General features: G+C 36.9%; 2 protein-coding genes and 1 long non-coding RNA gene across 4 annotated transcripts in view; 1 reads left to right on the forward strand and 2 right to left on the reverse strand.

Annotated features, from left to right (window-relative positions):
• Positions 1-22,809, reverse strand: part of TMTC2 (transmembrane O-mannosyltransferase targeting cadherins 2) — a 481,591-nt gene that overhangs the window by 422,563 nt on the left and 36,219 nt on the right. The gene's annotated exons all lie outside the window — the stretch shown is intronic.
• METTL25 (methyltransferase like 25) overlaps positions 1-22,809 on the reverse strand; it is a 200,160-nt gene that overhangs the window by 65,264 nt on the left and 112,087 nt on the right. The window lies entirely within an intron of this gene.
• On the forward strand, positions 1,073-21,899 carry LOC123617990 (uncharacterized). The gene is made up of 5 exons (XR_006726317.2): positions 1,073-1,136; positions 1,485-1,585; positions 3,070-3,258; positions 16,557-16,659; positions 19,695-21,899. It is a non-coding gene; the product is annotated as an uncharacterized LOC123617990 (long non-coding RNA).

The following is a 22,809-nucleotide window of genomic DNA, read 5'->3' on the forward strand; positions in this document are numbered from 1 at the left end:
TGACAGCAGCCACTCCTGCAACAGCATTCATCATTAATTACCTCACCAGCATTAAGCATCTTGGATGGGCCTGACTCTATCGTGAGCACTTTGCAGTAACTGTCTTACTTGAATCTTTGCCACAACTCAATGAGTGACTATTATTTCTGTTTAATGGGTGAGGAAATTGAGACATAAGCTATTAAATAACTTTGTTCAAAGTCACAAAGAAAACAGGCAGTGGGAACTGTTGTGAATGCAGGTCTCTTTGACTTTGAAATTCATGTGCTCAGAAACTCTCCACTGTTGCTCTGCCCGGGGAAATCGTCCTTCATAATTTCAGTCTTACTACTTCGATATTCTTTCCTCTATGGCCCTTAGTTTCTATAGCGTTCATATAAGAAATGATGGTATGTTGCTTAATGTTTTTCACGAACTGGCATGCACATATATTTTCATTCGTTAAAACAGTAAGAGGTTTGTTTCCCCACTTCTGAGCCAATAAATGATAAGCCCATAGTTAAAGCTTAGTAAATGTCTTAAATTGATTTAACTGTTGAATCTCTATGGTTACCTTAGCAAAGGAACTAAAAAATTTCTAACAATACCCTTTGAATTAAAAAGATACAGGAAGTGTTTTTAAATAAATGGAAAGACAACAACCTGCCATAAATAATATATAACATTTTGTGGGCTTAACGACACACTTATAATTGGTATAACACAATTATGGGGTTAAACATCAGTATTTTATAAATAGTATAAATTTCAAAGCATGTGGCAATAAAATGTTAGGGATATAAGACCCCCCTGAGAGATGATAATTATAATCATCAGCCTGTTGGCCAACTCCATTGGGATTATCTCTCCTTTTTTTGAAGTTCTCTAGAAAAATATTCAGTGTAACCCTCCTTTTGAATTTGTAAGCTTGATTTGGGGGCATGATGTCCAAGCCACTGCCTCTCTAACAGCCCTCCCTATTACCGCATTATGACTTAATCAGCCCTTTCCTCAGTGCCAGTCCTTCCTCCAATTACCAGCCCCTAGTTAATCCTCGGTGAATTGTCCTTAGCAAGTGGCTCAGTTCTAGGTTCTTGACCCTTCTATTGCCACACTTCAGTTTGACTCTGTTAAACATTTCCTGGGCACCTCTCTGAGTAAGTATTTTACTATTTAACTTTTGACATTCTAGAAAGGGAGCCATCATGAAAAACATGATGTGATGAGGGCAGTTGTGTTGTTTTACTTAATACTCACTGTGGGAACAGAACAAAGAGATATTATGCTTTTTTAAAGGGACTATGAAACATCATGGTGATTGAAAAAAAAAAAACAAAAAAACACTGGCACCAAAATATGAAAAGACAACTGCAAAACTTAAGTACCGAAATATGTACTTAAATATCTATGGAACACACCATCATGTCACGATAGTTAAGTGATAAGTTCATGGTGTTTTGAACAATACTGCCCTAGGCTAAAATTTTGGTTCTGTTATTTACTAGTTATGTGACTCCTGGCAAGTTACTTACGTAAAGGATGGCTGTGACAATGGAACAGGCATAAAGTGTGCCTGTGCCTGTCAGTAAGTGCGTGCTCCAAAAAGGTAACTATTTTTAAATCATGTCAGCTTTGCAGGATGTGGATGTGTTTTAATGTTTGCTGTAGGGCAGAGTGGGATCACCAAATGTATGATTGCCCAGGACCCTGATGGTCTTAGAATGTTCTGAGGCAACTGTAGAGGTCTGTACGTCTTGGGGAGGAAGAAGCTGGGATATGGGTTCTACGTGGAGAGGTCAGTGAGGGACTGAAAGGGAAGGGAAAGTTGGAGATGAGTCTTAGTCTTCCATCATTTGCCTCTTTGATGCTGGTGTGATTCCTTATCCCCAGGTCAGGAAAATGAAACTGAGGATACAGCACTGTATGAACTATTGCTTTTCTCATTTTTCCAATGGGATAAATTTGCCTTTCCTTCATGTTTTTGGACCTGGACCTGACAATTTCTTTTTTAACTTTTTCCCAGGCTTTTTGTTTTCCTTAGGCCTCTGCTGTGGTTTGTCCTCTTGGGTTCTCTCCGAGAATATAGGTTAATAGCAATATTTTTCCTTCTTTTTAAAAAAACTAATTTCTTTAACTTTCATAAATAGCTCAAATATGCTTGTTTTTGCTTAAACAGTTTGGTAAAATAAATTGGAAAACTTCTTGCAGAATGAGAACTTCTTGTAGAAGGGCAGACAAGCTTATAATGTAGCTAGAGATAGCTATAGTTGCCATTACAATTCAATTTACTTTCTTTCTATGGTGGGAAAAGCTCAAAGGCATACTGTGACATGAATTCTTCAGTGATTCTTAACACATGAAGGCATTTTCAGAAAAGTATCTTGCATTCAGTGCCTCTTGTTAATGGCAATGTGAAATCTTGACAGCTAGAAATGAGCTGTATAAACTAGCATTTGAGTTGTCTGGAAATATTAAGAATTTTGGAGATGTCATTTATGTTCTCAGGCTCTTTGCTGAAGACTGAAAACGTCTCCCTATCTGCTTTACTGGCATGGGATTTTTATTTTTAGAACCTGAAAATAATTACATAGCAGATCAAGCCCAGACTCCTGAATATGGAAACAACCCCATGCAATGGGAGTTCCAGCTTTGTCAAAAGCTTATCTGATATTGCAATTTGAGGAGAGTGAAAGTAAAAGATACTTTCCTTTGAAATGAATTCATTTGGGAATTTTTTTAATAGGGAAAGTTCATACTAATACAGTTTAATGTTCCTATATGAGATATAATAAAGTTTTGGAATCAAACGATATTAATTTCAGTTCAAAGTTTTATCTCCTATTAAGTTTTCCAGTATCTCCTGGGATATGTTTCCTATTTGTAAAATGAAGTTGATAATACACAATTTTATTTTAAGAATTGAAGGAGAAAATTTGTGAAACACGTAATATCATTCTTGAAACATATAAGGCCAAGAAAATATTTATGTCTTTCCTCCTTTCTTTCTAAAGGATAATTTTGAATTTATTCCCTTAATTTAGAAATTCTGACCAGTCATTGATTATCAAATGTCTGTAATTTATTTTAAAGTTGGTGATAGAGAAAGAGGCGAGAAGAGTCCAGGACCCTGAAGAGCCCATCTTATCCTTCCACAAGTCACTGTTTCCTGGAGGTCTCCAAGAAGACAAGGCCATGCTGTGCATGTCCCCTATCACTCCGAGGCTTTGGTTCTAAAGCCCAGGCCAGTGTCCCAGGGCTCAGCTAAACTGAGCCACGCAGGTGACTGCTTTCCACAGTCCAGGGGCAGAGCAGTGCCCCCACTGCTTATTCTCTCCTAAACCCCACATGAATCTTGCCTTCCTTCTGACACTCATCAAACAGTGGAGAAAAGTCTTGAATTAGGATAATTGCTAGAAAGGACTGCTTCTTCCCCACTTGAAGAAAGTACCACCAGCAGAAATTTTCTGTTTCTCTCTATTGCCCTCCCTCGGCTCCAACTCCCTCTTTATGAGTTTGCCATAAAGGACGGAGCATGTGCAGCTCACAGCTTGTCAAAGGAAGAAAAACAAGGTTTGACATGTGAACTATTCTGCTACCTATAAACATAGAAAATTAGATATAGTTATTCATTTCTCATTAATCCCTGGTCAAAATAAAAGTTCCCATTCATCAACAATATAAGCTCATATAACTCAAAAAAAAAAAAAAAAATCCAAAAATGGGCAGAAGACCTAAACAAGCAAATTCTCCAGTGAAGACATACAGATGGCCAATAGGCACATGAAAAAAATGCTCAATATTGCTAATTATCAGAGACAGGCAAATCAAAACTACAATGAGATATGACCTCACACCAGTCAGAGTGGCTGTCATTAAAAAGTACACGAACAATAATTGCTGGAGAGGCTGTGGAGAAAAGGGAACCCTCCTAAATTGTTGGTGGGAATATAGTTTGGCACAGTATGGAGATTCCTAAAAAGACTAAAAATAGATTTACCATATAATCCAGCAATCCCACTCCTGGGCATATATCCAAAGGGAACTTTAATTCAAAAAGATACATCCACCCCAGTGTTTATAGTAGCACTATTTACAATAGCCAAGGCATGGAAACAATCTAAATGTCCATTGACACATGACCAGATAAAGCTGTGGTATATTTACACAATGGAATACTATTCAGCCATAAAAAATAATAAAGTAATGCCATTTGCAGCAACATGGATGGACCTAGAATTGTCATGCTAAGTGAAGCAAGTCAGAAAGAGAAAGAAAAATACCATATGATATCACTTATATGTGGAATCTAAAAAAAAAAGACAATGAACTTATTCACAAAACAGAAATAGACTCAGACATAGAAAATAAACTTATGGTTACCAGTGGGGGAAGGGGGAGAGAAGGGATAAACTGATAAACTGGGAGTTCAAGATTTGCAGATACTACCAACTATATATAAAATAGATTAACAACAATTTTATACTGTATAGCACAGGGAACTATATTCAGTATCTTGTAGTAACTTATAATGAAAAAGAATATGAAAACAAATATACGTATGCAAATGTATGACTGAACTATTATGCTGGACACTAGAAATTGACACAAATATTGTAAACTGACTTCAATTTTTAAAAACAAAATATATTTCATAAAGCAGGATATATATTTATGAATATAGTAATTATTATTTTTCTTTTATTGATAGCATTTAGGTAGAAAATAATATAACAGAACTCCTCTTTGTAGACCACAGCTCTGTAGCAGTATGATGAATACTAAATACATCAGTGTATGAATTATTTGGTGGGTCCTATCAATCATAAAAAATTTAATCAACCTAAGAACAGGCTGAATTGTCTTCCTATCTTCCTACAGTTTCTACAGAAAATTTTGTGGAAGTATCATTATTGTAAGAAGAGGCAATCAAAAAGTATGCAACTAAAAATATAGGAGAAAAATTTTACCATGATGTTTTAAACAATTAATAACATATTCATTTTCTAAATTTGGTGACTTTTATCAGATTTTAAAAGTTTATGACTTACTGTGATTTTTTTTCTCATTCTCAATGACTATGTATTTTTCTTATCTAATTTTGTATTCAAAATTTTGTGTCTTTTTTCTTAAAAGGGAGACACCAAAATTATATAAAGCTTCAAACCTATAAAACATGATTTTTGCCACGGGTTGGTGGGCTAACTCCTTGCTGTCAAACTTTTGTTTACAGATCCTTAAGTCCAGATTGGCTTTGAAGTTGAAGATATGTTATCTGACTATGCCTTTAGATTTTGTAAATACAAAGTGTTAATTCACAGATGGAGATAAAGTAACTGAGAATCTTGTGCCTTGAATATTCCAGTTCTAGCAATTAGTTTTGTTCGGGAAACCAAAGAGAAACCAGAGTAGTTTGAAAAATATCCTGCAGTCTCATTATCAGAAAAGGAGCAGCAGGTAAGAACAAAGAATTAAGTTAGAGGGAGAATTCCTCCTTCCTTAGAAGGAAATTAAAATTTTAGAGGCAGACCAGAGAGATACAAATGGAAAAATGATTAAGAAGGCTGGGACAGAGAGAGATAAAAGTGCACAGGAGACAGATCTAGTTCTAACCTTTCTGAAAATGTGATTCAGAAATGGAGCACATAATTGACTAAATGATACTTGTGCTGGGTTCTGACAGAATCTAGTGGAGAAAGAGAGAGAAGTTCTCAGAAAACTTCCTGGGAAAACCCAGAAGGGATAGAGATCCAGAAAAATTCAGAACAGAAGGAAACCCTGTTAAAATCATAATTAGCATCTATGGTAAGAGTTATCTGGAAATGACCCCTTAAAGATGGTCACAGCTGTTCGAAGTGGTTAAAATGAAGTGGACTGGTCTGCCAAAGGAAGACCAGAAGACCATCATAAAATATTCAAAGGATTACGGAAGACCAAAGAGAAATGAAGCTCTTACTGTGTGTGGGGAGGCAACAGCTATTGCCTGTGTCCTGGGGGAACCTGATTAATAAATTTAAGTCATTGAGGTTCCAAAAGAAAGTGCATTAACTTTATTCAAGGGAAGCCAAACTGGAGAATAGATCAAGGTCAGGGTTTGGACAGATGTTGGTCTGATGGGAGAATTCCTCCTGGGTGAGAATATCCAATTCACAGACATGGAGGTGGCCAAGATTTATTTGAAAAATAGTTGCTTTGGCAGGACCAGCGCTCACTCATTTCCTATTTCTTATTATAAAAGATCCTCCCTAAACTAAATTTATGAAACATTGTTAGACAAATAAATGTCTGTCCAGAAAGCAGAGTAACAGTGAAAAAACCAAGATCTTGAAGTTCTGTAAACAGTACTAATTTTATATTGGTTGGAAGAAAAGGATCCATTTAAGAAGCAGATTCAACTTTCTGAAAATAATTGAGATGATTGAGGCAGAAAAAGATAAAATAATGAGAGAAACACTGTTCATGTTCAACACATTAAAGATGTGAGAAATTTCCATGTCTTAGGAGCACACAGCAGGAATATCAGTCTATCTTAGACCCCAGAGGTACATACTAAAGACTCAAGAGAAACTTCAGTATTTGAATAGGTTGAGGATGATTTCTGCTGAAATGAATGTGGAGATGAAGGAGGAATCTTTCTAGGAGGCAGGTGCCTTTGACTTAAAGAATTTCACAGCAAGATGCACTGTCAAAAGCTTCTGCAGCAGGACTGAAAATACTGGATGTATTATAGACTCTGTCAGTGGGTATAACTTACATTCATTTCAGCCTTGGAGGACCAGAAACACCAGGACCAATGAGCAAATGGAAATTAATAAGTATTAAGTATGCAGAAAAGATACCTCTGTTTAAAACCTGGTAACTGGGGCTACCACCACAAGACATTTTCAAGCTTTGCAAAATGCAGTGCTGTCAAAAATGTCCCTCTCTGTGAGAGAAAATCATAAGCATAGGTGAACTTCCTGCCAGTATAATCATACAGCCGAAATGAATCTCTAAATGGGAAATTTCCCGCGACTAAGTTTAAGGAACCTAGGCATAGACCCTGGATACTGACCATGGGTTGATTCCCACCTGTGAGGTTGAAATACACAGGATGTTCCTGGTGTCTCCTTCTTTGCTCCTGAGTGCTTGAGTTTCTACTTTGGTTTTTGATAACACTAAATCCTGGGTTTGGGAAACTGCATCAAGTCTGTGGATTGGCTTGTTTTCTAAATTTTTTGGATCCAGAACTGTTGGAATATTCTGTGTCCTATTAACCTTTGGACTCTGAAGTCCTGGACTCTATTTGAATTTTAATTCATTGGAACAAGTACATTTGATTTTAAGTTTTAATTCTCTTAAGACTTTAACTTATAGGTTTTGTACTTTCATTTCTTTGGCAATTTACCTCACTGGTGAGACAATTTGATTTCTGAATTTATCTCTTTAGATTCTGTAATTTTAAATGAGATTTAATCTTTTAAATTTAATTTTTCCCCAAGAAATGCATAACAAGAGAGGTTTACATTGAAATTCTGGTCATCTCTATGTTGTTAGCAATTTTATTTCTGTCTCTATCTCACTTTAGAAACCTTGAAAAGTTGATTTGACATTATTTGGGACAGACTATTGAATAGAGAATGACTTTAGAGTTATTACATTGATTTATCGTTCTGACAAATTTCAGAACATCAAAGGGCCAAATAAACACTGGTCATCAGCATTCCAGGTGGCCGCCTAAAAAAGAAAAAGTGGTGCTGTGGGGACAATGGCCCCTTGAGGTTGGGAGTAAGACTTTCTGATAAATTCCTCCCCTGAGGGGAAAGCCACACTCCTGGTCAGGGATAGGCTCAAGCCAAACAGATTAAGGAAACAGAATTCTGAGCAGTATTTCAAGGGAAACTTTTCTTGCTCCCTGCCTCACGTATCTGTCTTAAAGGAAGGACATCCAGCAGTGTAACCAGAACAGCAACTCTCCACTTTGTTGCCCTCTTCCACAGTGGAGGTGGAATGACTTGGAAAATTGGATGATTTGGGATAAGGGTCTGTATCTCACCCTCTTCCTTCTCCTTTTAGGAGTTAGCTACTCTTCTGCTTGTTCCTATACACTTTAGGTTTCCCAGAGGCAACTCCCAACCACCACCACAATCCCCCTAGAAGTGGTCTGCAGTGTTCTAGGACTTCCAGTGACAGGGCGATTAGTCTGCCTAAGTCAGGTGCTCCACGTAAGGAAGGCTGTTTCTAACACCTAACACCTAGGCTGTGTTCTCCAATGTCATCTTTATCAGTAAGAAAAACTGGGTAGGTATTCAGCAGGAACACATGAATAGGATTGTAAAAATGGTTAAAAAATCAAAATACTACTGTACATGTTTTATAAATACTATAGTGGTAACTGCAAATGGTTGTGGTGTTAATTAATAATTAAACTATAAATGAAATAGTTCAAGGTAATGAGCCATCGTAATATTTAAAAATCTTTTACATCCAGTTCAGCCCAAATCAGGGAAGGCAGGCAGCTATGCTGCAAAATCTTTGCCAAGTACTCTGCACTAGTTTATCATGATCTATGCATTAGCTGCTATTATTTGTAAATAGTCTAATTTTGACTTTGGCTTTAAGTTAGTGTGTTGCAACTCATATAAGCAGAAAGTGTGTAGCACTTTGATATACTGAAATTCAAGAATTTACAACAAAATAATTTAAGTGAACTTCTAAATTTAAGAGATCCCAATGTTTGAATAAACTTCTTAACGAGAATTTCAGATTGTGTAGAATCCTCTGATACTGTAGGGTAACGAAGAAGAAATGATACTAACATTAAACCATAGCCTGAAACTATAACACGCAGAACAACCTGGAATGACGGGTGATATTTAAGGAGCAGTCCAAACTTAAGTGAACAAGGCGTATATATGAACAAAAAAATTTTAACTTTGACTTTTTTAGTGGCATTAATGTTGATGCAAATGGTGCCAAAGGTTGCATTATTCTAGTTAAAAGAGTTCCACAATATATTTCTTGAGAGTCACATCACATTTAAGTTTGGTTAAAGCTCATGATTCAAATAAAGAGAATGTACTTTGGTTGTTCTTGGACTCCATTTTTTTCCCCTTCAGGATAGAAAATGGGGGCAAGGAATATTTGGGTTCTAAATCTCAAATCTTCTGATCCCTGTTCCTAACCTTAAACAGACCTAGAAATTTTTAGTGGGAAGTGCTTATAAATTTTACTTTTGAAGACTCTCAGGTGTGAAAAAGGTAACTGTTAAAGTTTCTCTATATACAACACAATGTAACCTTGTTCACAAGGCTGTAGTCTATGAAAGGTAGATACTAAAATTTTACCCATTGAGGAGAACTCAATCATTCCCACTGTGAAGTTTAGTCACCTCACCTAATCAGTCAATTCAGATTGTGTTTCTCATCCCCTTCTCTTTCTCCTGTTGTCTATAGAGGGAATACGCATTCCCTGGGGCTTACTCATGGGGGCAAGTTGCTACCTCTGATCCAGCTACCATCTTCTGTTGTTCCTGGCCTCTCTGGGGGCAGTTCAGTGTGTCTGGAAACTGGCAGATGGTCTTTGTAGCATTCCCTGCTGGAGTTTCCAGTGCTGCAATAGCCTCTGGTTAATTCGAATGTGGACCCTGCATCCTTTTCCCCTGCTATTAGGTTTCTCCCAGTCCACTGGTCTCAGCATCTCCTCTCTTCTCCTTGGGAGTCAGGGGAGCTATGAAGCTGCCCTTAGACCCAGGCATTGGTACACCCTCTCCCGCATTCTGCTTTACTGCTCAGGGACCATGCTGGAAACCCTGCAGAAACCCGTGTCTTTTATATTCTGGGAGACGTATTCTCAAGTATGTTTTGGGTTTCCATCATCGTTTCCATCATGCCACTGCCCACCCAGCCCCATTCCAGAAATGTGGAAAAACCCATGAGCACCCTGCAGGGATTCACAATCTAAGGTCTAGGCATGTCCTTAATAATTCTCCCTTATTACCCATTACCCTAATTTCCCTCTCTTTGAGACAGAAAATTACTTTTACATTGTCACAGATTCCCCTTCATTCTCTGATTTATACATAAACATTGTGCTCTGAGAATTCCACGAATTTCAGGCTTCAGAGATCATCAAAATGTTTTATCACTCAAAGAAGCCTAGCTTCTACATTAGAAAGGCTTGCTTTCAAGACTGTAGCTTATACCATGGACTTTTTAAAAAGCCTAATTTGAAACTGGAAGATGAGCAATGCCTTCTTCTCAGTTATACTCTCAATGGCCCTGAGGGCATTCACAAGCAAAGCTATTGTGGCTGCCTGGATGGCAAGAGAATAATTGGTATGAGAAACCATGAGGAAAAGAAGCAGAAATTAGTTTATATCAAAATATTAACCACAATACTTTACACAAGGCATCAGCAAAAAGGAAGCACTGTTCAAGTCTTTTAAAATATATTTTCCTATTTCTCCTATCTTTAAAATTGTAGTGAGAGCCAATTTTTAGTAAAACAGCTACCCGTGGTACACATGGCCAAAATGGAATGTGAGTTAGCTTATGTATAAGAGAGAAAGATTTATTATAAAGGCACAGATCTAACTTAAGTAAATCAAGGACAAAAATGGGATTGCTGGGCTTATAAAACAACTGAAACCAGGCACACATACCATCAGGACCACAGGTATACCAGAACCAGCCCGACCAGCTCATCAGAGTCAGTGATTAAATTTAGGAATTTTGTAAGCTGTTTGTAAAACACAATCATCATTAAAAATAAAGCAAGCTTACAGCTAAGTAAATTATATTATGCACTAAATAATCAGGCCTCATCTTTCCCTAATTTTTTTTTACTATTATTGATTTCAATATTATCTATTTGATATCTTACTATTATCTATGCTCTTGAAATTATTTAGATTTATTGTATCTGTATGTTGGACATATTATATAATGCGGTGTTCCTGGAAATCTCTTTCCAACTCACATTTGGTGATATTCCATTAGTAGTATTTTGAAATCAGCCATGCTAGAAAAATTCTTCCCATTGTCAAGGCAAGTTAAAGAGTTCTTTCTGCCAGATTCAAATGGCTAGACTGGTCTCTTTCTCTGAAAGTGAGACTTTGACACAAGTTTAACTGCAGAAGTCGTCTTTCAAGCTGCCGATGGAAGGCCAAAAAAACAGAAAGATTCTTTGTGAAAACAAGTTAAACTCTCACTAACCCCAGGAAGTTCAGAGGACTTATTTTCCCAAACTCTCATAATTCTAGTTAATTTGTCAAAAAATGTATTCTGCAAAATATAAAGGGTTCGTTTTCAAAATTACTTCAAAAGCTAGGGACTCTCCTGAGCTTTCTTCCTAGCCAAGATGATAGAAAAATGCTTACTGTACAGAACGATGCAATTCAAGTCCCTCTACAGATGTGACATATTACTCCAATTGTTAGACAGTAGACAAGTGGGAGCACTGGGTAGACAGGCGGAGGAGAGGGAGGTTAGTCCAGAAGATGGTGATATGCCCGCTTTCAGCATAAGGGGCTCTACTTCCTCTAAATGAGTGCCAGTAAGAAACTGGTAGGGACCCAATGGCCAAGACTGCACAGTATCAACAAGGACCTAACTGGACATGACCAGATGCTCACTGCCATATAATTAGCATTGCAGTTTAAGCCCTCCTCCCCTGGGCTTTTCTGTGTGCAAGCACATGTGCAGATGGGGACAAGCATGACTAAGTACATCAGGGGCAAGAGCCACCAATCAATCAGGAGACTACACGTATGCGAGGGTATAAAACGGGACTGAGAAAGACCAGGCCATCATCTCCTGGATCAGCCTGCCTCCTGCTCTTGAAGGTATACTTTCACTTTGTTAAGAAAATCTTTAATATCTTTTGCTACACAACGCTTTTGTCTCCCATCTGAACTCTTCTCTTTCAGGCAAGACAAGAACTGAGCCCTTTTCCCCTTTGGAGGGTAACACAGTTATGTGACAAATCTGCCTATAATCTCATTGCTTGACATGAAGAAAGCAACCACTTCAGGAATAAAATTTTAGCGGTTCTATTATTCTTCTTTTTAAAATTTGAAGAATCAGCTGACTCTCCTAGAAATCCACTTTTGACTAATGACAAAATATTTATTGTTCTTCTGGATGACTTTCATCCCTAAACTGTCCGCAATAGCTTAAAAAAATCTGCAAATGAAATAACTGCAAGTCAATTCAAAACAGTTCATGTTTAAATGCTAAAGATTTTCTGATTTTTCTTTTAATTCCAGTAATTCTATATAAACTTGACTTTCAAAGAAACCATGAACAAATTGAGAATAAACCATGTTATGATGCAATACAAAAAGGTGCGTTTTAATTTTCAAAATTAAAACTCTTTAACATTCTAATTAATATGGCCCTGGATCATGTCTAATATCTACTTTACGAGCTGTAAGATATTTAGATAACTAGGTCAGAGCTCCTTTCATTTCTCTTGTGAATGAAAAATATTGCCAGCCATATCAGCAAAGGATGCTGTGGACATTAAGTCATCAGCCACAACCGCCACCCTTGACAGTGAGCAGAGGGAACGCAGGGTGGAGACAAGCGGGCAGCCCGGGATCTGCTGCCACCCTCAATGGTGAACCCTGAGGGAACTCAGGATATTGGTCCTAGATAGCTAGGTGCTTATCAAAGGAATGAGTTCAATGAGCCCAAACCTTTCCATATACTGAGATATCTGGTTTTCTTTAATTAACAGTAATATTTTGATGTTCCAACTACCTAGTCTTTGTTGCCAAAACTCCTATACATCCTGGCTTCTCCCTTGCCTGGGCAGAACAGTCTCTTAGAGCAATCTGAGAGGCTGCCTCTTGGGCTCGAGCCGTCAGAAAGTCCGCCAAATAAAACATAACTCTCAACTTTTAGGTTGTGGATTTTATTTCAGTTGACACACTCTTCTAAATATCTCTGCCTAGTTAACTTATCTCAAAGAATGGAATCCTAGATTTTGTGGGAACTGTGATCAAATCCAAGACAGGGATACTAATGTGTATTTCTGATTAAATAGTAATTAATGCAGTGGTTGTCACTGTTTCTAGGCGTTTTCAATATAAAAAGGTATGTAATAAGGTGTTATACTTTGTTATTTTTAGCAAGATAAAAAAAATAAGCTGAACTGATATTTCAGTAAAGACATTACATGACTTTTACTTAATATTTTGAATTTGTATTTTTTATTTTACAAACCTTGGTTCCTAAAGATATTATCATAATTGTTTATTTCTTCTATTCTGCACTGGGTAATTAGAAATTTAAAATATTACATAATGATATTCAATTTTTTTATGACTTTGTTTTTAGAATAAATTCTGCTAGGAATGTACAGTCAAATTACTATGTTTTAAAGTCACTTGAATTAATTCTTCTCAATATTCATTCATCTCACAATGAATCACCAATTTTTGATCACCAATATCGCAAATGCCTAATTTGTAAGGTGGAAATGTGAGTGTCTCTAGCTTTTCTTTCATCTCTTCAAATCTTTATCTTAGCTTAACTTCTAACATTTATACTTTTCACTTTTATATATTCAAGGTTATTAGCATATATAATTGTCTCTACAGTCAGTTATTGGAATTTGCTGTTTGATTTGGTTTGGGTTTCTGGAATTTCTAATTGCCTTCTTTTTCTTGAACAATTTGATCTTATCATATCTTAAACAGACAACTTTTTATGAGTATCTTTCAGAGAAAGGCCTCCATTTTTCTGCTCTAATATGCATTTTTTGCTCTCCAGCAAGGCAGTCTTGCTCCCTAGCTGTCATTCTTCCTTTCATTGACCCTCAGTTTTGTTTCTCCATTTCCTGCCTCTCACATTTATTCCCTCGTTTTGCTAGGCTAAAGTAAACTCCTGAAAAAGGTGTTTGGAAGGTGCACTGGGCTTAGTGTAAGTACTCCTGCAGATCCATGCAGCCACTCTGCTCTCCCTGTGTGCCTCAGTCATCCCTTTGGCCTCTTGCCCAGAGCACATCTACAATGGCTCAATCCATCCCCGCAGTCGCAGAGCCAGGCCTCTGCTGCAGTCGCTGCTACAACTATAGCATGAAGAGGCCCAATCACAGTGCAATGTTGGCAAGAAGACCCAGACTAAGTAGCTTTTCTGGGCCTGTAGGGGTTCCAGAACTGGCCCAGAGAGGTAGGTAACACAGTCTTGACATGGTGCTGTGACATGGCGTGGCCTTGAACAATGGGAGACCTAAAAAGAAGCTAACAGAACACTTCTCTCCTCTTCCCTGACTATGGACTGTGCTGGGACATAGTAACTCATATGGCCTCTCTGAAGATCTCTCTGAAACCAAGAAATCTGCTGCCTAAGTTAAAAAGGTTCAACCAGCTCAGAGATGCACTACTTTAATTTTCTACTCATTCTTCCCTACTTCACTTCTCTCTTTCCCTCATTCTTGCTTTCATGGAACTGAACCACCTCGTAAAGTACTGGTACCTCACCTTTATTACTATGAGTTTATTTCCATTCTTGTTTTCTTGTACTATTTTTCTGTAATTTTACTTCAGTGATGTAAAATTACAAGACTCCAGAGGGACAGTAGGCAAACTTTTGTAACTAGTTTGCCATTCTGAACAGCATGCCAATGCCGCTATTTTAGGAGTTATGAGTATCACACTGGGAAAGTTCATGCATTTGGGCCAAGGCAAGAGTAACTTTGGTTCATTCAGTTATTCAATGAATATTCATTTGTGATAAACCTATGCTAGATGCATGGGGATTCAGAAATAAGAGATATGTTCTCATCCTCAAACTGATTATTTCTAATGGAAATAGACATATTTTCTGAAGAAATACTCTGGTAATTTCTCAGTCATAATACACATTTCTTGCAGTTTAATTTTTGTCAAATCTCTTCCCAGAGCCTCTGTTCTGTCCTTATTTCTAGGAGCTACTAACCTGAAGGCTGGCCTTTACAGTCTCAATCACCTTTTCTTTAGCTGTTTTGTGTTTTTTTTTTTAAACTTCTTTCTGCCATCGCTGAGAAATGACTGTTCATAACAAAGGGTGGAAATGATGCCAAAGGGAAAGTAACATTTTTCTCTTGATCTTTTTTTCTCAATTTACTAAGCTATTGCATCCATTTTCTCATGTGTTTCTCACAACTCAGAAGGTTAACAGAGCGGGTGTTGTTTCTTCATTGTATAGAAGAGGAAATTAAGGCCCTGCAAGATGAACTATCTGGCTCAGGGGTAATAAATGCAAAATCAGGCAAGAATTCCAGTCACATCTCTTGGACCATTTTTCTCCAGTGACATTTTAATAGAGCTCCAAGGCCCAGGTGAGAGATGGAAAGACAGTACAGGAATCTCTCTGCCTTTTGTTCTTAGCACCCTCTATGGACTCAGCTACCTGTGATCTCAGCTGCAGAGATCAATTTCAGAATTTCCAGGATCAAAGGAAGAGTGAAAGAATCAGGCTCAGGAGTAAGAATACGGTGGCTCTAGGCGTCAGAGTAGCTCAGTTGTCCTGTAGATCCTGTTCTGACTGCTCCTTTCCCAAATCAATTAGCCCTTGCTTTGGGTCCCCCTATCTTTGCATCAGGCTGTCCAGCTCGCCTGCTGAGTCCCTGACATGTGTTGTGGGATCTCTTTACTTCCATTCAGTTGGATGCCCACTTGTTATCTCATCCCTGACAGACAGGTTAGATATTTAATAAAAAATGTATTAAATCAGTACATGAATGAATACAAGTACATCCTAATCTGAAATTCTGCTTCAGTCTTACTTGTAAAACTTCAGTTCTGTCATTGCTTTCCCTTTCCCCTATTTCTTTAATTTCTCCTCTCATGTCCTGCCATGTTTGTTTTCATAGAAGAGCAGTAATTTGAGTGTTTTTGGTTGTAAGCAAAAGAAATGGATTTTGCTAGACTAAGCAAAAACTTTAAAAAACATAATAAAAAATAAATACATGTAAGTAACAGGGGGAAATTCAAAAAATAGAAGGAAAAGTGAAAGAACCAGGCTCACTAGGAGCAAAAAATGAGATGGCTCCAGGGATCCAAGTAGCTGAATTGGACAGACAGGCTTGTCAGCTTGCCACTGCCACAATGATTCAGCTTCCTCAGTTTTCTTGTCCTAGAATAAGTGTGTCAGGAGCCAAAGTCCCAGAGAGTGAGCCTGACCTGTCTAGCATTGGGTCATATACTAAAGCCCTAGCTGGGGGACAACTTGACCAAACCGTCCCCTAAGATGGTAGACAATGGCAAGAATGAATTTCCCCAAAAGAGCTGAAAGTATTATGACAAAAATAAGGGGAAACAGATGGTAATCATCCAATTTTCAGAGTATACTGGCAAGAGCAAGGAGCAGGAATTAGAAAAACTGGGTTCAGTCATACATATACATACCTATATTCGTTTTCATATTCTTTTTCATACAGGTTACTACAAGACATTAAATATAGTTCCCTGTGCTGTAACAGAAGGAACTTGACACAACATTGTAAACTGATATACTTCAATTTAAAAAATAATAATAAAAGAAAAAGGAAAGAAAAACTGGGTTCACATTTTAGCATTTCTATTACTCAGCACGCTGTTTCATTTCCTGCAGCTCCATTTCCTCATCTACAAAATATGAAGCTTGGGTAGATGATAACTAATATTCCTTTTTTTGGCTGGAAACTGTTTTTCCAACTTCACAGAGTTCTCCCCAGGTAAGTAAACAAGTTTATACCCTACTGGTTTTATCGACCTAAAGCATTTTCTCTGCTTCTATTCAGAAGTATCATTAATACATACCTCATGTCACACACCTTTGAAGTCTTCTTCCTTCTCACCCATGCTCACCATTCTGTGCTGACCCCAATATATCTCCTAAGTCCTGGCCTTCTCTTGTACACCTCATTCTCTTCTGATACATGATATTTTGTCCCTTTAATATTGTCTATTCTTAATTTCTTTTCCTACCAACAACATAGAATACAGAAGCTACTGGTTTCTTTCTTCATTTTTTTCAAAGGACTTTGTCAAACTGACAGTAACATTTTCAATACTATTTTTCTCACCTAGATTAATTTAACCCTTATTTTTTAAAACAGTTCTATTTTCTCTGTTTTATTCACAACAGACATTGAATTCGTCCTAAATAAAAAGTTGAGACATCTAGTTTCCCCACCTTCTTCATACTTTGTTAATGTGAATTTCAGCAGTCATTTATTTTTTAATTCTTTCAACAATTATGTGGATTGGAGCTGAACTGATTCTATGTGTTGCCACTGAGCTAAATAAATTATTTCTTACTTCTCATGTACTATTCATTTTGTATTAGCCACTAAATTAAGTTCTGTTACAAATGCAAAAGATATACATGGAATAGTCACTACCTTGTAGGATCTTAAATTCTAAGATTTTCAAGGGGAGATGAAATGTAACAGCTCCCTAAAATACAAAACTGAATATAATGAATATCCTAAGGCAGTAGCCACACAATGTAAAGAAGAGAGACATTATCTCCATTCAGGTGAGCAGAGGAGGCTTCATGGGACAAGGAAATACTTGCCCTAGAATCCAGATAAAGACAGAACTAGTCTCCTACCCTCACCTCTCGCTCCCCAACAATCTACTCCCAAAGAGGAACAATGACTAACAAGTTAATTGATTCCTGACTGTTCTGTGTCCGACCTTCCAATGACTTGTCATTGTGCTGGGGATAAATCTCCACCTCTTGCTGTGGCTCACAGACCCTCCATGATCTGGTCTTTTCTCCTACTATTCTGACACTCACCTACCATTTTCCTGCTGTTCCGGCCTTCTTTCTACATCTTGGATACAGCAAAGGACATTTGCTTTAGGACACTTATTCTTGCTGGTTGTTAGCCCAGAACTCTCTGCCCCCATATCTTGATAGGACTATTGTTTTCTGGTCATTTAGATCTCACCACAACATCACAGTGTCAGTGAGGGCTTCCACGAACCCAGTCCAGATCAGTGTGTCTCTATGATTCTATTGCATTCTACTTTGTTTCTGTCAAGCTACCTGAAATTTTCATGCTCATTCATTTGCTTATTTTTCAAATTTCTGCTTTCCCTTGACTAGAATTTTATCAGTAGTTTTTATTGTGTGATGGGCCTTTATGTGGGACAGCACTGTTCACTGATATTTGGCTTTATTAGTATGTAGTTTACTAACCTTACAATTATAGTAAATAATCAGTTTTTTTTAATTTCTATAAATACTACTTATAGAAATTAATGAAACAAAATGTATGAATTTAACAAAGTAAATTTCTCCAAACTTTTAAATATTGTTTATCAAAAAAAATCTTCCAAACATTTTATATTTTGGGTTACTTTCAATGTCTTAAACACTTTCAAAGATAGACAACCCATTACTACAATAATTACAAAATTAATAAACACATTCATATTAAACCAGGAATAAATTTAAATATATTATATATGACATTATTATATATATGCTATATATAATATTATTTTTGTCTTTATTATTTCGTATCTTATCTTCCTAGGTTTCCACAAAAATCTATGCATGGGGTTTTGATAATCTTTCCAGATCTTTAAGAAAATGGTATCATTTTAGCCTAATCAGGTTTTGAAATGAGTTATGAAGAGTTTAATTCTTGGTGGGACATAGCCCTGGCTGAGCCATCTAAGGTGATTTCTAGGTTGCTAATCAGTAGTAAATCCCTTTTTTATAGTAAAATTCTAACCATTACCCGGTGACATTTTTCATTTTTTTCTGTTTTGTTTATAAAGTTTAAATTTTTTGAGACTTGGTACCTTTCAAAGAAGTAAGGAATTCTTCTAAGTTTTACTCACCCATTGTGCTGTCATGTTGATATATTAGTGTGGTTTGTCACTACTATTAAAATCTTATATATTTATTAGCAGTATTTTATTTTAATTAGTTGGACCATCAAGAATTGTCAGCTCCTAGGAGATGAGGGATTGTGTCTGCAAAGTCAGCTTTACTCTTTTGTACATTTGGTTAATTTATCATTTTAGAACACAGTGTTGAATCCTCCTTTTACTTTATTATTGTATATAACCAGTGAAGCTGATTAGCTGTGGCCACCCTTTGAATGTGATTAATTATATGTGCTGATCAGGCTTTCCTCTTCTTGCTACTGAATCTACTTTTACTGGGATAGCTTGGCTTTCTTATGTACAATTTTGATCACAAGAGGAAATCAATAAACGCAATAAACGCCTTAAGAGAAATAGAGAGTAAAAGATAAAAAATAAAGAAAAGAAGTAAGATGTTAAAAAGTATTTGAGAGACAGTGACGGTTATCAATGGCAGAAAAGGAAGACCAAACACACACATAAAAAGGAGATCCTGAGGACAAAAACTAAAGCAGTGGAAGAGAACAAATATTAGAAAACATACATCAAGGGAACTTTTCTTGAAACCAAAGATGGCTAGAAACTACCCATTGGAAGAGCAGCTGAATTCATTCCTGCTTATGAAACAGCTAATTATATTCTGAGCTTGTGTGTTTCTTGTGATACTTCACCAAATGCAGTCAATGGAACTAACATTTGCTCCTAACATTTCGTCTTTCAACTTCTTCACTAAGGCTTCAATTACAATACTAATTCCTGGTACTAAGACTGTATTAGCCAGGATAGACCAGATGATGCTGTGTTTACTAACAATCCCCAAATCTCAGTGGCTTAAACAATAAGGCTTTTTTTTTTTTTTTCTCATGTTGTGTCTCTCTTGCAGGTCAACTGGAGGCTCTGCCTCATGGTTTTCTTATTCTAGAATCCAGATGAAGATCTGGACCACTGCCAGCAGCCAAGACAAAGGATGAGAGTTCCCAAGGACCTTGGATCAATAATTAAATGGACAATTTGGGAGGGATTCGTGTCTTACTCATCCTTAATTTACAAAAATTAATAACATGGCCCCATGTAAACATGACATGGTCAGGAAATATATTCGTATCCTGGAAGAGGGGTGAAACAGTATTTACCAAACAACACTCATGATCTTCAATGTAATTGGACACAAATGCTATTTTATACTTTGTTTTTATCACATAACAGTATTTTAGAATTCTTCCTATCAGCAAAACTTTGTATCATTTTTCATAGCCTCATTAGTAACCCATTATACACATAATAATCATTGATTTAGCCTTTCTGTTGCTGGTGAACATTTAGTAGGTTTTGCTATAAATATCATTATATCGAACACCTCTGTACATAAATCTCTTTGTATAAGTCAAAGTGTATCTTTAAGATATAAGAAAGAAAAAGGCAGCCCCTGACATCACCGACAGATAGGCTTCAGTGTTGTTTGAAGCTAGCAAGGCACTCACAGCTGGACCATATTGTTCTTGTGCTGGAAATAAACAATCTCACAGAACACCGACATCAAACAAGTTCACTCTGAAACCATCCTAAAATTAGTCTAAATAAGACCACTTCATAATTTTCTCTAAGCACAGACAAAAACAAGGTCACTGCACAAACACCACAAAATACCAGTCTCTCTTCTGCTTAATGAGACTGGTTACTGTTTCTTTACTGATTACAGCTTTTGCCTCATTCTAGTCTACCTTTCCTCTAGGTAAGATTGAGATAATCATAGACTGGTCCTGACTTTCTGACAGCACCCAATCCAGAGCAAAGTCTCACTTCTTGGATTCTCCCCCAAAGCATCCAAAGATGAAATCTTGTAACAGGGAGTTAGAAATGAACCCTCTCACTGAGGCATCTCACCACTTCCTGTAGTACACATTCTGTTTTGCTGTAACAAGTCATAAATCCAACTAGTTCAACACCAGGCATGTTCCTGGTACTCTTTGACTGAAAGACATTGGCAGGTACGATCCTTGAAGATAAATTACACAGCAGTAAGGTAGTACAATTTTGAGCAAAACTGGCAATTGCCCTTTAAAAAGATTGCACCCATCAAAGATGTGTGAAAAGGTCTATTTCCTTACAGCTTTGTATAAAACCAACATTAAAAAAATTTTTGCTAATCTAATATATGAAAAGTAATGTCTGCTTTTGATTTATATTTCTTTAATTATAACTGAAGTTAAGCATCTTTTCATATTTTAAGCCATTTTTTCCTCTTAATAACTTACACTCAGTTTCCTATTGGGTTTGTCTCTCCTTTTGATTTGTAAGTGTTCTTTCAGCATTAAGGATATTTTTTTCCGTGTGTGTCATATGAGTTATAACTGTTACCAGTTAGTTACTTGCCTTATTGTTAATAAAATTGTTTTACTGTAGACATGTAGTTTTACGCAAAATTTTTTTCTCCTTTATGGCTTCTGATTTTGTATGTTAACTAATTCTCACTTTAAAATTATAAAAATAAAAAGTATCCCATGTTCTCTTCTAGTACTTTTAGAGCAGATATTTTCTGTTCTTATACTTCCCCCCGACAGCAAATGCCTTTGATCCTCATGCTTTCCACATGGACAATTTCACAATTATTGGTGCTATCTTTTCTTAGTTTGTTCCTACTAATTTGGTGTTTTACTTTCAGTTTCTTTAAAAGCTTCCCCCGGTCTGATGCGTAACTATTGTTTATGATTCTGTTTTTTTACCTTTCTCTACAGCAGTAATCCCTAAAGAAAATAGTGAGAAACTACTCTGCCATTCTCAGCTATGTATTATTGGGTAAGTCTGCTCCAGAGAAGCCCTCGAAACTCTCAATGGCTTAAGTCGAATAGTGATTGCATCTCCTGGCCATTATGGTCCAAAATAGGACGAAGGGCCTCACTGGAGATAGTTACATACAAGGGACACTTTTTCGCCCTTTTTAGAAGGAGGAATTTACTCTCTCTTCTGCAGGAGCTAAAGAACCCTTCTTCTCTTAGTAGGTATGGTGTGAAGATGTGAAGCTTGGAACAAGGCAGCTACTTTTCAACTCTGATGGACAAGCTTGAATTTACTGAGGTTTCCATGTGAACCCTGAAGGGTAAGGCAGACACACCTTGGAAGGCTGAGGGAAGGACTAGAGAGAAACAATGCTGACATTGTTGGAATTGCTAGATCCAGCCCTGCCTGAATCTAGTCTTACATCTGGATTTTTCACTTAGGTGAGATAATAAATATGTCCCCCTTTAAAAAGCCAATGGGAGTTGCATTTTATGTCATTTGTAACCAAAGAACTCCTGATACATTTTTTTTTTCTTTCTGTCTATTATCTGTTAATGTTTCTAAAAGTTCTGCCTTCTAATTTCATTTCACTCTAAGTCAGAGCTGCCCCTGGTGGGCTATGTTCTGATTCTGGCTTATAGCTACATACACACACACACACACACACACACACACACACACACACTACTGCCTTACACTGGGCACATGTCCCTTTGTTTACTCACCTGTCTGGTTTCCCTGGGTTTTTGGGTTTGTGATCCTGATCTACAGCATGGTAGATAAGAGGTATGAAGAAGAGGAGGGAGTTCAGGCTTGTTTCCATGTAGAATAAGAAAATAATGACCCCTATAGGATATCTTCACTACTTTAGAGTAATCTCTATTTGTCTTTCTCAAAGTATTCAGTGAATTGCCAGCCCTACAGGGAGTCCTTAATAAAAAGATTAATTAAAAAATTAAAAATTCCTTTTCCAAAGTCTGTGAAATGCAAAGCTAGTTAAAATAAGAAGTCTTAAAGTTATTTTCTCTCTGCTTAATTTGATACATTATATATGCATAAAAACCCATCTCATAATTGAATGATACTTTAATGAACGTGCTAATGGTGGCATAAAGCTTTTTAAATTCAAAAAGATCTAAAAATATCTCTCCATTCTTATCTCTAACACATTCTACTTTATATAAATCCAGCTTGACTGAGTCTAAATGACACTCAGTGGC

This window comes from Camelus bactrianus, chromosome 12 (assembly GCF_048773025.1).
Source record: "Camelus bactrianus isolate YW-2024 breed Bactrian camel chromosome 12, ASM4877302v1, whole genome shotgun sequence".
In the NCBI taxonomy this organism is placed as follows: Eukaryota; Metazoa; Chordata; class Mammalia; order Artiodactyla; family Camelidae; genus Camelus; species Camelus bactrianus.